The 13,808-nt window shown below is 37.7% G+C and overlaps 1 long non-coding RNA gene across 1 annotated transcript; it reads left to right on the forward strand.

Annotated features, from left to right (window-relative positions):
* The first annotated feature begins 8,764 nt into the window (after positions 1-8,764).
* On the forward strand, positions 8,765-12,698 carry LOC106037504 (uncharacterized). Its single transcript, XR_001208070.3, has 3 exons — positions 8,765-9,178; positions 10,196-10,304; positions 10,918-12,698. It is a non-coding gene; the product is annotated as an uncharacterized lncRNA (long non-coding RNA).
* Positions 12,699-13,808: the final 1,110 nt, after the last annotated feature.

The following is a 13,808-nucleotide window of genomic DNA, read 5'->3' on the forward strand; positions in this document are numbered from 1 at the left end:
TTCTTCTGCACTGCCCAGGGGGAGGATGTAGAAGAGGGTGGCTGGGGGAGAAGGTGTTTTTAGTTTGGTTTTAGTTTCTCACTGCTTGTTAGGTAATAAATTACATTAATCTCCCTATGCTGAGTCTGTTTTGCTTGCGACAATAATTGATGAGTGATCTCTCAGTCCTTACCTCATCCCTTGAGCTCTTTCCATCACATTTTCTTCCCCTTTCCCCTTGAGGAAGGGGAGTGAGAGAGCAGTGGTGGTGGAACTCAGCTGCCCAGCTGGGTAAAACCACTTCAGAGGCTAAACTCAGATGTGGTGCAATTGAATTTGTACTTACATCAGTTACAGATTTGTCTCATTGTTTGTATTTTCATGTTGTGTCAAATGGCAGAAATACTTTTTGACCTTGTGATCAAAGAGAAAAAAACTCTCCATTTCCCGTTGAAAGGCAAATGGGTCACGAGGCTCTCTGAGTTGTCTCCCCCTCCCCCCCCCCCCCTTTTTTTTTTAATATCCTAAAAACTTTGATCATAATAATGGCAATTGTGGCTGAAGATTATAGTGTTGGACCAATCATAGACCTAATTTAGCTCCAAATTGATACAACTATTGAAAACAACTGGTTGCATCTATTTACACCAGAACTGATTTTGGATCTGCTCCTTTGAGAGACTGTATTTCCCTTCAGCTATTAGAATTTTGTCTCCCAAAGGTAGAGACATTATCGTATTATTTGCACAAAGGAACGACATCAAATGCTGCATACATAAGAATGGGAAATGGAACTTTAAAAGGCCTGCGTGCGTATTTCTTTGAGACTTTGAGACTATTTCTTTGAGACTTTGAGGACTTTGAGAAAGAAAGCATAGAAGTATGACCTTATATTCCAGTATCTATCGGATGCTACAAGGAATGGAGAGTCCCAGATTCCAGTTTGTACGTTTTCTTGTTGGTAACAGTAGGCAGCTAACAGCTCTCCATGAATCCTCTTTTAAAACAGTTCAAGAGGCAAAGCCAGAAGCACCTGCAATTATAGTAGTACTTCAACATGCCCTTAAAATAAATGTCTTGGTAACCCTTTTGGAAATAAAAAAACCACAATCATTGTTGTTAACATCATGTTATAGTAGGTATTTTTTCTGCATCTTGAAATTGTGTTGTGATTTTTTTCTGTCCTCATCATTGTCTTGTTGAAGATATTGTTTTCCTGTTTCCTGTGGAGATGAAATGAATAAAATGCACAAAAGACTGATGGTTAATCAGAGTAAGAGTGAGAATACAACAATAAGAATAATAAAAGGTGAATTTCAGTTCAGAGAAAACATAAGTATCTCTCTGTAGTATTCTTGAGGACAGAATATTGAAGAAACAAGACTCATTCAGAGGCTTGACAGGATTAACTTTCTAACAAATACCACTGTTAGTGTCTTAATACTTTTATGAGATATTCTCAGAACAAACACTTCAGGTGCTTGAGTTGGTGACCTGTTTCTGCCTACATAGCAGTATTCTTGCTTTGGTCTCTCTCACAGGGATGTTTCACATTCCCTTTAAAGTCATTAGCTTCTTAAATGATTACACAAATTGAATTTAGACAAAAATATTGTAAACATACCCCCCAAATTATCTTTGATGGAGTTCTATGGATGCTTTCTGGTGCATGCGCTATAGAATAGTGACTTAAAGTCAGACTTAGTAGACTTAATAGTCAGACTTAAATGTTTTCTCTCCCCTTGAAGCAAGAGTTTCCACTTCAGTCACAACATTTGAAGAATGAAGACCTGACAGTCTTTGAGAAATATTTTAGAAGGATATTTTGAAAAGCTTTATTAGAATTTATTACAGCTTAAATATATATATATATACATATATATATATCTCATAGAACATATCAGGTAGATGTATATATATATCATAGAATGTATCATGGAAGGGACCTTAAAGAACACCTAACTCCAACCCCCCAGCCATAGGCAGGGACGCCACCCACTAGATCAGGTTGGCCAAGGCCCCATCCAGCCTGGTCTTGAACACCTCCATGGATGGGGCATCTACAACTTCTCTTGGCAACCTATTCCAGTGCCTCACTAGACTTACAGTGAATAATTTCCTCCTAATGTCTAGTCTAAATCTATCTTCTTTCTGTTTAAGACCATTCCCCCTTGTCCTATCATAATCTACCCGAGTAAAGAGTCATTCTCCATCTTTTTTATAAGACCCCTTTAAGTATCGAAAGGCCACAATGAGGTCTCCCTGGAGCCTTCTCTTCTCCAGGCTGAATATCCCCAGCTGTCTCAGCCTTTCTTCATGCGAGAGGTGCTCATCTTTGTGGCCCTCCTCTGGACTAGGTCTAACAGGTCCACATCTTTCTTGTGCTGGAGGCCCCAAACCTGGACTCAGTACTCCATGTGGGGCCTCACAAGGGCAGAGTTGAGGGGGAGAATCACCTCCCTCAACTTGTTCGTTGCACCTCTTTTGTGCAGCCCAGGATGCAGTTGGCCTTCTGGGCTGCAATATGTATAAAATATATAATATATAATAGTCATATATTAATATATAGTTATATAGTTATCTATATTGTTATATAGTTATATATAATATATATTATATAAATATATTCATTCACAAGGAGGAGGAGAAAAAGGAAGCTCACTAGTTTAACTGTGTACAACTTTAATAGTGTACTTTAAGCATTGTTGCATTTTGGAATACATAATGAACATCTGGAATACAGACTATATACTTCTTCAAACAGTTCTTCACTCTCCCATCCTATAATGTGACTGTATGTGAAAGTATGTTTTCTTAAGATACAGGTCTCAAGATACTGGGCTGGTCTTTCAGCAGGGGAAAATGATCTGTCCTTACAAGCAATAACAATCTATTTTATTATGTCTTAGCCAACTGGTATTTAGAGTATGTCTACATTCATTGCAGACAGGATTTGTCTCACCAAATGTAGGCTTTTGTATTGATATATATATAAGCATTCATATATTTTAAAAAATCAAAAAAAAAAGGATGATAATTCTTTATTATTGGTAATTATTATTAATAATAATTAGTGATGAAAATAATAATCAATTGTAATCATCTATCCATAAATGAGTATGAAATTTGCAGTGTTAGATAAGAGACAAACCACAAATCTTTTTGTTTGGTACCACAAAATTCTTATCTGTATAGGTACCATAGATATGCTTGCATCATTTTTATTTAAAGCAGTTGCAAAGGTTTTGGCTGGGAAATAAATTTTATTTCCATTGATTACTCTGAATGGTAATCCACATGAGTGATAACTATTCAAAACCACAAGATGTAAGCAGTATTATGCCACTTCACTGACAGATTCACTATTAAATATATGATTCTTATCATAAAGTCTCTCAAACAAAAAGATTTTCAGTATGGACAGGTGAGCAGTTGTCAGAATGTCACAGATTTTACTAGTCTTGTCTTTAAAAAATATAAGTGTTGGGCTTGGAGAGGAAATAAAGATTTCTTTACTAAGACTGACAAATTAAGGCTAGATCTTATGTCATATTAGATGAATTGTGGCATTGCTTCTTTCTCTGTTAGCATTTATGGATCTCTTCATTCTTCTGTGGTCTCAGTTAAAATTGTTAAGAGCTGTAATCAGTTTCTGAGAACAGCATTTTCCAGTCTTTTTGATATGTGCTCTGTATTTAAGCCTACTAGAACATGATGCACTATCTCACATATAGAAAGGAAGAACAATAAAAAGATTTCCATAGAGACTATACCAAACTATCTAATATAGCTGTCAAATATAAAATCTCTTTCCTCTTGCTGTTTCCTTTTTCATGTCATCATCATCCTTAAATATCTAAAGCCAGAAAGCTAAGTTTATGAGGTGCAAAGGTGTGCAGAGACACTGGATGAAATTTTCATAACTGATTAAAAAAATGATCTAAGAAAAGGACTTTGATAACAATCATAAGATAAACTGCTTGCATCACATCCCAAAACTATATTTCTGAAATGTTTGTTTAACACCTTAACATCTCAGATGGCCCATGAAACTCACTAATGAACTGGATAGACTACAAAGTTCCCTGCGGAATGTGATGTGGTTCACTGGGAAGCATTTTGCACTTGCCTAAAAGTTTCCTATTGTGGGCATCTAAACCCTTTCAAAAAGCCAAATCTGGAAGCAGGATGTTCTTATGTTGGGTTGTTCTTGGGGGTTGGGTTTATTTTTCAATTCAGTAAATGGAGAAATCACCACTTATTTTATATATGTGTATGTAGGGAGAGAAGCCCAAGGACTGAATGACTTTCCCAGGAAAGGGATATGAGGAAAGGGAGAATGGAGCAAAGCTGTGACACTGGGATTCACAGGAATTAAAGAATTTTTACACAGAAATAAGGTGTGCAAGACAGCAAGATTTTTGCATGTTACTGCTTACCCTTAAGAGGCAAATCTGTTTCTGGAGACGCACTCCATAACTATATGTAGTTAGCAGGTGAAAACAGAAATAATCCTGGGTCAGGGTCACAAGTTTTCAAGCTTCCAAGGTGTCTACATCACATTTCAGAGGCTGCAACTGTTTCATAGCCTATTGCTTTGCATGAACCACTTTTCCCTATGAAATGAGTTCTGAAATATGTTAACTCTCATGATCTGTGTCAGGCCCAATTCTTTCCTACAGACCTCTGAAGTCCTAATGAACCTAAATATTATTTTCTCCACTATTTCAGTATTCAACTATTAATTGTATATTAATAAAAAAAAAATGTACTGAGTCTCTGTCCAAGGAGTAAGCTCTAGGACAACGAACACTTAATTTCTCATTCTGCTGTGAATGACCATTTATCCTTATTCTTGTTCTCTTCTGTCTGTTAACAAAAACAGAATTTCTTCTTTCAAATAATGTTATCAAATATAATGAATGGCTACAGTCTTTCCAGCACTCTCTCTCTTCACTCTCCAATTTCTAAATTAACCTGTATAATTTCTTTTACCTCACTCACTGTCTATGTACCATCTGATTATATTTTCTATTAATCCAAGAGATGCATTGCATCAGCCAAAGATTCTGTGTAGTAGTAACAGCAATAGGCTACATAGGTCATATGTAGATGACATAATACAGTGCACTAACTACATCCAAGAAAGAAAAGTAATCTATTCTGCATCAGATTGATTTGTCTGAGTTCTTAATGCATATGGATGTATCATTATGGTATTAGCTCTGCATCTGTACTACTGCAATAAGTGGTTTGGGCATAACACAGCACTGATGGGGACACTGATTACAGTTGCAAAGAGTCAGGTCAGCAGAGCTTGGTATCTGCTCAACATACCAAAAACTGTATAATATGTTCATAACCGTGTGTCTAGCCAGTCTTTTAAGCTACTCCCAAAGAAGGGCCTATGTTGTTCATTCTTTTTACTACATTGTGTAAGGCCAGATATGACCCATGAATTCTCTGGAGATTATCTGATGCTAGACTTTCTGTTGCCACATTAATATTCCAACTTAAAAATACTAGCACCTAAATCCTCTAAAATTTAGGCCCTATAGACACATTAGATTATGTTAAACCAAATTATATTATGTGAAGTAAAAATCTTATCATGCTTTATTTCTTTCTTCTGAAGGAAAAAAAATGTATTTTATTTAAGTTCTGAACTAAATAGAGATTAAAAATTTTATAGATATTAGATATAGTTTTAGGAATTGTTTAATAGTTTTTCCTCTTACGAAATGATCGATCAGACATCTTCTGAATCTCTTCCCTCTGACAATTTTTCTCACTTTATCTGTTTATTCATAATCCTGTATTCATAATCCTGTAAGCAAGCATATACATGTGAATATGTATATTTTTCTCCTTTAGTTCATCATCAGTGACCTATTATATAGATCAGTGCATTCTATTCCAGTGCTTTCTTTTCCTTTGTTTCTGACTTTGGATGCTTTGAATGGGTATGCAATTTCCTTTGCTATATTAAAACCAGCTTTTTTTTCCTTTTAGTGCAGCACAACCACGCAAAGGACAGCACAAGGACATGGAAACCATCGTGAAATGCCTTTTATTTCACAGCTCTTTTCATCTGCTCAACAAATAACAGAAACCATGGTTAATCATTGCATACTTCTGGTTCCCTGGGCACTCATGGAGTTCTCCATATGGTCTGTTCAAAATGGAGGCACTTGCATATATCAGATCTAAATTATGCAAAGAAATATGATCATATAGTGGAACAGAGTAATAATAGAAGAGATACCTGCTCAACAAAAGCAGAAACCTAGCTAATAATCACTCTACATTTTCAACTCCCAGGGTAGAAGAACATTGTACTAAATACATAAATCTCCATTCTGACATTAATTTCATAATCTTTAAAATATATTCACTCCTGAGCTTTAAATATTGTTCCTTCATTAAAAAAAAAAAAAACAGTAGCACAATAAATATATTTTTATTCATTCCTCTCTTTTTTTATCTTTTTTTCACCTTGCTCTTGATACAACCATGCTCTTCCAAATCCTCTTCCTTTCCTTTACTGTAGATTTTGCTTCCCATTCTTCTCATCCTTTTCTTCATCCTTTACTCTTTTACTGCTTGGTTTTAATGTGCAACCCCTAAGACAAGTGAGATTTATTAGCAAATATGGAGCATGATCATTTTCTACAGAGAAAAGTTTAAAACAATTTTATCCAGGTACTATAAGCATCACATTGAACATCCTGTAGAGGAGGTTACAGATACGTGTCACTAGCAAGAAGCAGAAGGGTGTGAGCAAAAGTGTTTTTGATTAAACTTTTCTGCTTCAGCAGGTTTTGAGATGGTACATTAGTACTACGAACCAGGGGTACTATTAAGCAAAGGAAGGCCAGAGCAAATAAATGAGTCCATTCCTAATTAGCAGTAGTAGGCCAGACTCTCAGCTGGTGTAAACTGGCTTCAGTGAAGTGATATCAGATCACTCACTATGTAAATACACACCTGGGAACCAGGTATTGTTATCAAGTGCAACTAACAGCTGCAGTAGCTGCAGCAGATTAGCCCATTCAGATGGAAGAAAAAAAAATAATAATAATAATAATAAAAAGTATATTCAAAAATGTTAAAACAAACAAACAACAACAACAAGATAAGAGAACTGCAAATTCAGAAATCAAGAAATGCCAAAGCTAAGTTTCCCTGTCAATTCAGTCCTCACGTTTCTTGGTCTAAGCCTTAGTCTAATTAGTGTCAGTGCCTACCTCAACTGGAAGACACTTAAAAAGCTAAGAAGGTGTGCAGGGAAATAAGTGCCTAAACTTGAAAAGTAGCAAGATGGTACGTTTGCATCTGTCAAGGAGTAAATAAGGAAATGAACAGTAAGCTTTGTCTCTCTTGCTTGGGTTCAGGATTTGATTGCTGCAGCTTGTAACTGGTACATTAGTCACATATTAGCACATTTAGAGAAGTTCAGCAGATCAGATGAAAATTACTGGAAAGAAAACTTGGAAGGATGACCTAATTAACAACAAGCACTTTGGGTAGCTATGGGAGTGGGGACCTGGGGAGATGATTAAAATTCCACACACAGTATAAGGGACTTGTATTTGCATGGGCCATAGCAAGAGATCCCTGATCACCCACCTAATAATCATTTAAGTACTGTTTTGTCTTGCCAGATCTCTCTTCTCTACTAAAGTATTTTCCTTGACGGTAATGCTGAAGTATAGTATTCCTCAAAGGCAAAAGGACTTTAGTTTCCTATTTAGTATAGAGGTAGGACAGAACATGTGCTGTTACACAGTAATAGATTTAGAAACTGCACATAGTTTTTCCATGGGACTTAAGTATAACTCAGCACATGAGATAGGCAGTTACCTGCACATGAACCAGAGCATACAGCTGAACCTTGGCCCAAAGTCAGCAGATCAGCTGGTTCTTTGAAATTTGAAAGTGCAGAACAAGCACAGAGAATAATAGAAATTGTGTAACTACATACTTCACAGTTCAATACCTATTTTACACTGACAAAGTGAATACTAGAACTGCCAAGAAGATGCCTTCTGATACTTTTTGGAGATATTAATTATGAGTTTCAACTAGGCAGAACCTACTATCATGCCTGAATCACAAAAGTTAGCCCAAGCAACATTCATCAGTGGGTTAGGCCAACTGTGTACCTGTAGTGGTTATACCCAGCTGTGCAGCTGAGCTCCACCACAACCACTCTCTCACTCCCCTCCCTCAAAGGGAAAGGGGGAGAAAATACGATGGAAAGAGCTCAAGGGTTGAAATAAGGACGGGGAGATCACAATTATTATCATGAGCAAAACATACTTAGTAGGGAGATTAACATGATTTATTACTTATTACTAACATGAGAGAGCAGTGAGAAACAAACACACACAAATAAATAAATAAATATAAAAACTAAAAACAGCTTCTCCCCCAGCCACCCTCTTCTACGTCCTCCCCCTTGGCGGTACAGGGGAATGGGGAATGCAGTCAGTCCCTAACGCTTCGTCTCCGCAGCTCCTTCACAGTCACTCTCTGCCCCTGCTCCATGTGGGGTCCCTCCCACGGGATGCCGTCCTTCCCAAACTGATCCTGCGGGGGCTGCCCACAGGCAGCAGCTCCTCAAGAACTGCTCCCACACGGCTCCGTACCACAGGGTCCATCCCCCAGGAGCAAACTGCTCCAGCACGGGTCCCCCACGGGCGGCAGCTCCCCCCAGACCCCCTGCTCCTGCGTGGGCTCCTCTCCACGGGCTGCAGCTCCGGCCCGGGGCCTGCTCCTGCGGGGGCTCTCCATGGGCCGCAGCCTCCTCCAGGCCACATCCACCTGCTCCACCGGGGGCTCCTCCACGGGCTGCAGCGTGGAGATCTGCTCCATGTGGGACCCATGGGCTGCAGGGGGACAGCCTGCTCCACCAGGGGCCTTGGGAGCTGCAGGGCTGGTTCTCACCCGTCTCCCAGCTCCTACAGCACAAAAGAGTTTGTTTTTCCCTTCCTTAACTCTGCTCTCCCAGAGGCCCACCCAGCATTGCTCACCTGGCTCGGCTCTGGCTAGCAGTGGGTCCCTTTGGATCCGACTGGAGCTGGCTCTGATCTAACGTGTGGCAGCTGCTGTATTCTTCACACAGAAGCCATCCCTGCAGCCCCTCAGCTACCAAACCCTTGCCGCATAAACCCAATACAATACTAGAAGAAACAAGGTGAGTTCCCTGTCTTCTGTACCCACGTCTTTGCAGGGAGGTGCTAATCTCCTACTCCTGATGAGTTGTAATAATAGTTTATATTGCACTACCCACTTGCAAGAAGTAGGAAGTTTCTGAGACACCTCTTAATTTGTTTTTAATGTTGCTTTAGTGAGAAAATATACTGTTGTATACACTTTTGCAATATTTATAAATTGCTTTTATTTTTAAATCTGCATGTTTGAAAGGTAGATATATGTGTTTTTTAAATAAGCAGATTTGGAATTTAAAGTTCTAAATCATAATGTGAATTTGTTCTTAACCAATGAGTTCTGCTTCTCATTAATGGAAAATATCAGCTTCCACCCTCAGGGTTATGTACTGTTACATCTATAGTAGATCTGAGCTCTTACCTCTTACCCTCTTTATTCAGGACAGACCTAGGTAAATATTTTTTGTTCTTTGACAGCTATTAATGTGAAACTATTCTTGGTATTGCCGGATTTAAAATTCCCTAATTGTATGCTTAAATGCATTGGCCCATATACTTGAGGGGACTGGTGACCTCCAGGGCGCTAGAATCAGCTCTGAGTCCTACCCTTGCACTATCCCCTATTCTAGTAGGGAATGGAAGCCAGACCTGTCTGTTTTGAATACATCCTGCAGTTCAGGATCTTACTGGAAAAGTGTACAGCCTTACAATGCAGATTCACTCCACTGAAATATAGTTTCTTAAGCTGCACCTGTACAATGTGCAGTTTAATGTCTCCAAGTAATTATGGACATGTTTAAATTTAAGCTTGAACACCACTAATGTGGGAAGGACAACTTGGCTAAGCCTTTAACATATGAGGGTCTTAAATTGCATTTTCTTTTCATGTGGATTTATTTCATCAGCATTCAAATGAAGATTTGAATTGCATGTCCTATGCTCAATTCAGAGTGCTTCGGGTGTCTTTTTTGGCTTGGTTGGTTGGTTGGTTGGATGTGCTTTTGAGTTGGTTTTGTTGTTGTTTATTTGTTTATTTTTCACAGGGAAACTTGGACTACCTCAATAAGACAACAAATATTTTTATGAACACCAAAGCATTGTCACATTGTTCCAGTCCCATGAGTGAGACATGAAGAAAAAGTCTGACTACTGGTATTGTTGGTTCTACCAGCTATACTATTAGTAGAGTCTACTAAAGGCAGTTATTTCTCTAGGACAAGACATCACCATTTAGCTTAGCCCTTTACATTATTAAATGCCTAATTCAACTGTACTCAGTGCTTTGTGAGTTTTTTACCCTCTATTTTGCTTATGTACAACTATCACACTTTGATCAGCAAACACATTCTCATGCACACACACACACATTTTGTAATACCAAAAAGAATTTATGAAAGGAGAGAGATCATGCTACTCACCAGCCTTTCCTCACCTCCTCTTGCTGGCTAGAGCTGCAGACTTCTTCCAACATTGTCTTTCTCTTCCTTCTTTCCCACCTGCAATCTCTGTCTGAGGGTTTGTTTGCTTCTTAGCTGTTTTAGAAAATTACCATTTTTTTTTCAAAAATTTCCTACATTGAGTTAGGAACTTTTTTTTTTTTTTTAATGCCTTTCTGTCTCATCATGGTTAACAAGTGTACATTGTCTTCTACCTGTTTTTGAAACCTGTGACTGTTTTAAGGCACCAGATGTTTCTCTGCATGAAAACAGTCTCAGGAGGTTGTTGATTTCCTAGTTAACACTGTGCATTTTTTTTTTTCAAACAGAAGTCTGGATTGGACATGGCAATACTCAAGAATCTTCATGGATTGGAATCCATTAGAAATGTGCTGATGTATGCTGACTTCGACTGCAAAATGACTGAGCATATATTTTAACCACAAATTTATTTAGGTGGTATTTTAATGCAGATCATCTTTAATATTTTGTTAATAGTACATAGAAGAGAAACCTGGTGTTCTCAGAGTTTAAGATATGAGCTTTAAGAAGGCTACAGGAAGGTGGGGAGAATATACAAAGAACTAGTTCAAGGTGAAAAAACTCAGGCATGTGGAGCCATATGGAGGATAGCCTAGATAAGAACAAGAGAAAAATTCAAAGCAATTAGTTGTGAAGCTCTGGGAGAACAGCATGGATATGAATTTATGAATGTTGCTTGTCTCAATCTTGATTTGGATTCAATTTATCCCTTATCCCCTTCTCTTCTTACTTGCTTTAGTAGTGCAGAATAATAAAAAAGAAATAAATCTTCCTACTCTTTTGTATTTTGAATAGGAATTAATCAAATCGACTGGTTGTTCTGCATAATACATTTTGTTGTGACTATATTTTCGCCAACACATGCAGATTTGATGCACAGTGTGATTACTGTTTCTGCAAATCTCAGACACCTAATCATTTCTTTTCTTAAATATATTGAAAACAGATAAGATTCAACTAGACTCCAAGGAAAAGTATGTGAACTGAGGCACGTTTGGCACAATGATTCAGTATTATACGTACACATCCATATACATATGGTGAACTGTTTCACTGAAAAAGGGACCCGAAACTTTTTATACTGATAAACTCAAGTCAGTGAAAATTTTAGTTGAGCTGGATTTGAGTGAGATGTCAAAACTTGCCTATGACTTACCAACATACTGTGGTGGAATGACTGCATGACCTAAGTAGATGGCAATTTTTCATGTTGGCTTAATAAACTCGAATGTTGAATGAAATGAAGAAAATCTATACTGATTTGCATTAACACAATGAACCCAGTTTGGATTCATTGTCTTCAAAATTTCCACCAGCGTTTTAACAAGGTATAGATTTAACCATGCCAAAAGCCAGGAGAAAGGAAGTAGAATACTGAGAAAAAGGGTACCAGTTGTTTCCAGGTATTCTATACTGCATGGTTTCAAAACGACAGAAAACTATACAGTATTTTCTTGGTCAGTCTTCTGCTAGCACAGGCAGCTGTGTCATAAAATGCCTGTCACAGACTAGGTGATCATTCCTTCTTGTAACATTATCTACCTATAAACATGAATAGCAACAACTACAAACATTTTGTAAGGTTTAAATAGTATTTGAAAATGTTTTGAGATCCACAGATTACAGATAGTAAGACGTCCAGAACATTTAGTGGTTGTAATAGTGTTGTATTTATCAGTGTTTTTCTCTTGTACTTTGATCTTCAGTCACTTTCCATTTCAAAGCAATAAAATACTGAACAATTCCCTCAGATGTGGTTTCTGCCTTTTACGTTTTGAGATGTTTCTGCATTTTGAGACGCCCTGCATGACAGCACTGGGATAACAAATGGACATATGGCTGAGTTATGAAGAATCATAGTTTTACAAATGCAACTAAAAGTATGATATGTGATTTTCCTATTTTCTCTGGATAAAGGTCACAGTTAAGCAAAGAGCTTGCATCTCTACTTACCTAAAATGTGATTTCACCAGGAGTGTAAAGCTTAATTGCTTGGCTAATCAAGACCTTATGTACATACCACAATAAAAGATAGTAAAACTGTATGACAATATGACTCCATTTACCTTTGTATTTATTAGTCATCATATGAGCTTACAGTTTATTAAAGACACCATTCTTTTTGATTCCCAGACAATGGCTGGGAGGAATTGACTGAAAAACCAAATGTGGCTCTCAGTTATTACCTGTGTGGATGCATTCATTTGAAAGGACCATTTACATATGTAAAGTGAGAAGCATTTGGCCCATAAACTGCATACCTTCAGTGCTATAACTCCCTAATTTTCCAGGAGTGGCTCCACTAACCCACAGAAAAAGAGGGACTGTATTTAGATCTAATATTCACACAGCATGTAATATATTTGTATATGCTCATTTATAACTGCACAGATAGCAAAAATGAAGATGCATGATATTGTAACACAGGCAGTGCTGGAATGCTTCTCCAGCCCTCTCCAATGTCTATATTAAAATGCAGAGGAGAAATGTCATAAGTACACTTCTTGAAATAGAATAGCACATCAGCAACAGTGTTTAAAGAGACTCTGTTCCAGAAATGAAATGTTCATTTCACTTACACTGAGCCTGTTTTCCTTTTTTTCCAGGGGGAGCAGGGAGGGGGGAAAGGGAATGTTGCCAAGTGAGCAAAGATGGGGACGGTTGCAAAGAAACATTTAGTCAGTAAAACACCATGCTTTCTCATAATGTCATGCATCTCACTCACAATAATTCTTTCTTATTAACTGCTTGAGAACAATTTATTTTCCTCTCAGGCTATGAAGGCAAGTGCAAGTGTAGCAGACTCTGGTCGGAGCTGATAAGCCATCCTATAGAAGCAACACTGCTGGCACGATGAGATTTGTTAAGAAGACAATATCCCATTGGCTCAGAAAAACCATGCTGTATATCAAACCTATCAACAATAATATCTGCAAAATAATGCCTTTATGTACCTGCCAACTGCCACAGAAAGCTCTTTGGTGTTCCTTTGGAAATGTGGTATGATTTTTTTTTTTTTTTTGGAATGACATATAAAACAGTCAAAGGCTCACCTAGTCTCACTTATATTCAACAGTATTTTAAAACCCAGTTTCTAAAAACAGTAAGAAAATTGTGCACTAAGTAGAAGATGAGATGATCAGTCACTGCTTTAAAAGAAAAATCAGCCTTTTCGTTT

This window comes from Anser cygnoides, chromosome 2 (assembly GCF_040182565.1).
Source record: "Anser cygnoides isolate HZ-2024a breed goose chromosome 2, Taihu_goose_T2T_genome, whole genome shotgun sequence".
Lineage (NCBI taxonomy): Eukaryota > Metazoa > Chordata > Aves > Anseriformes > Anatidae > Anser > Anser cygnoides.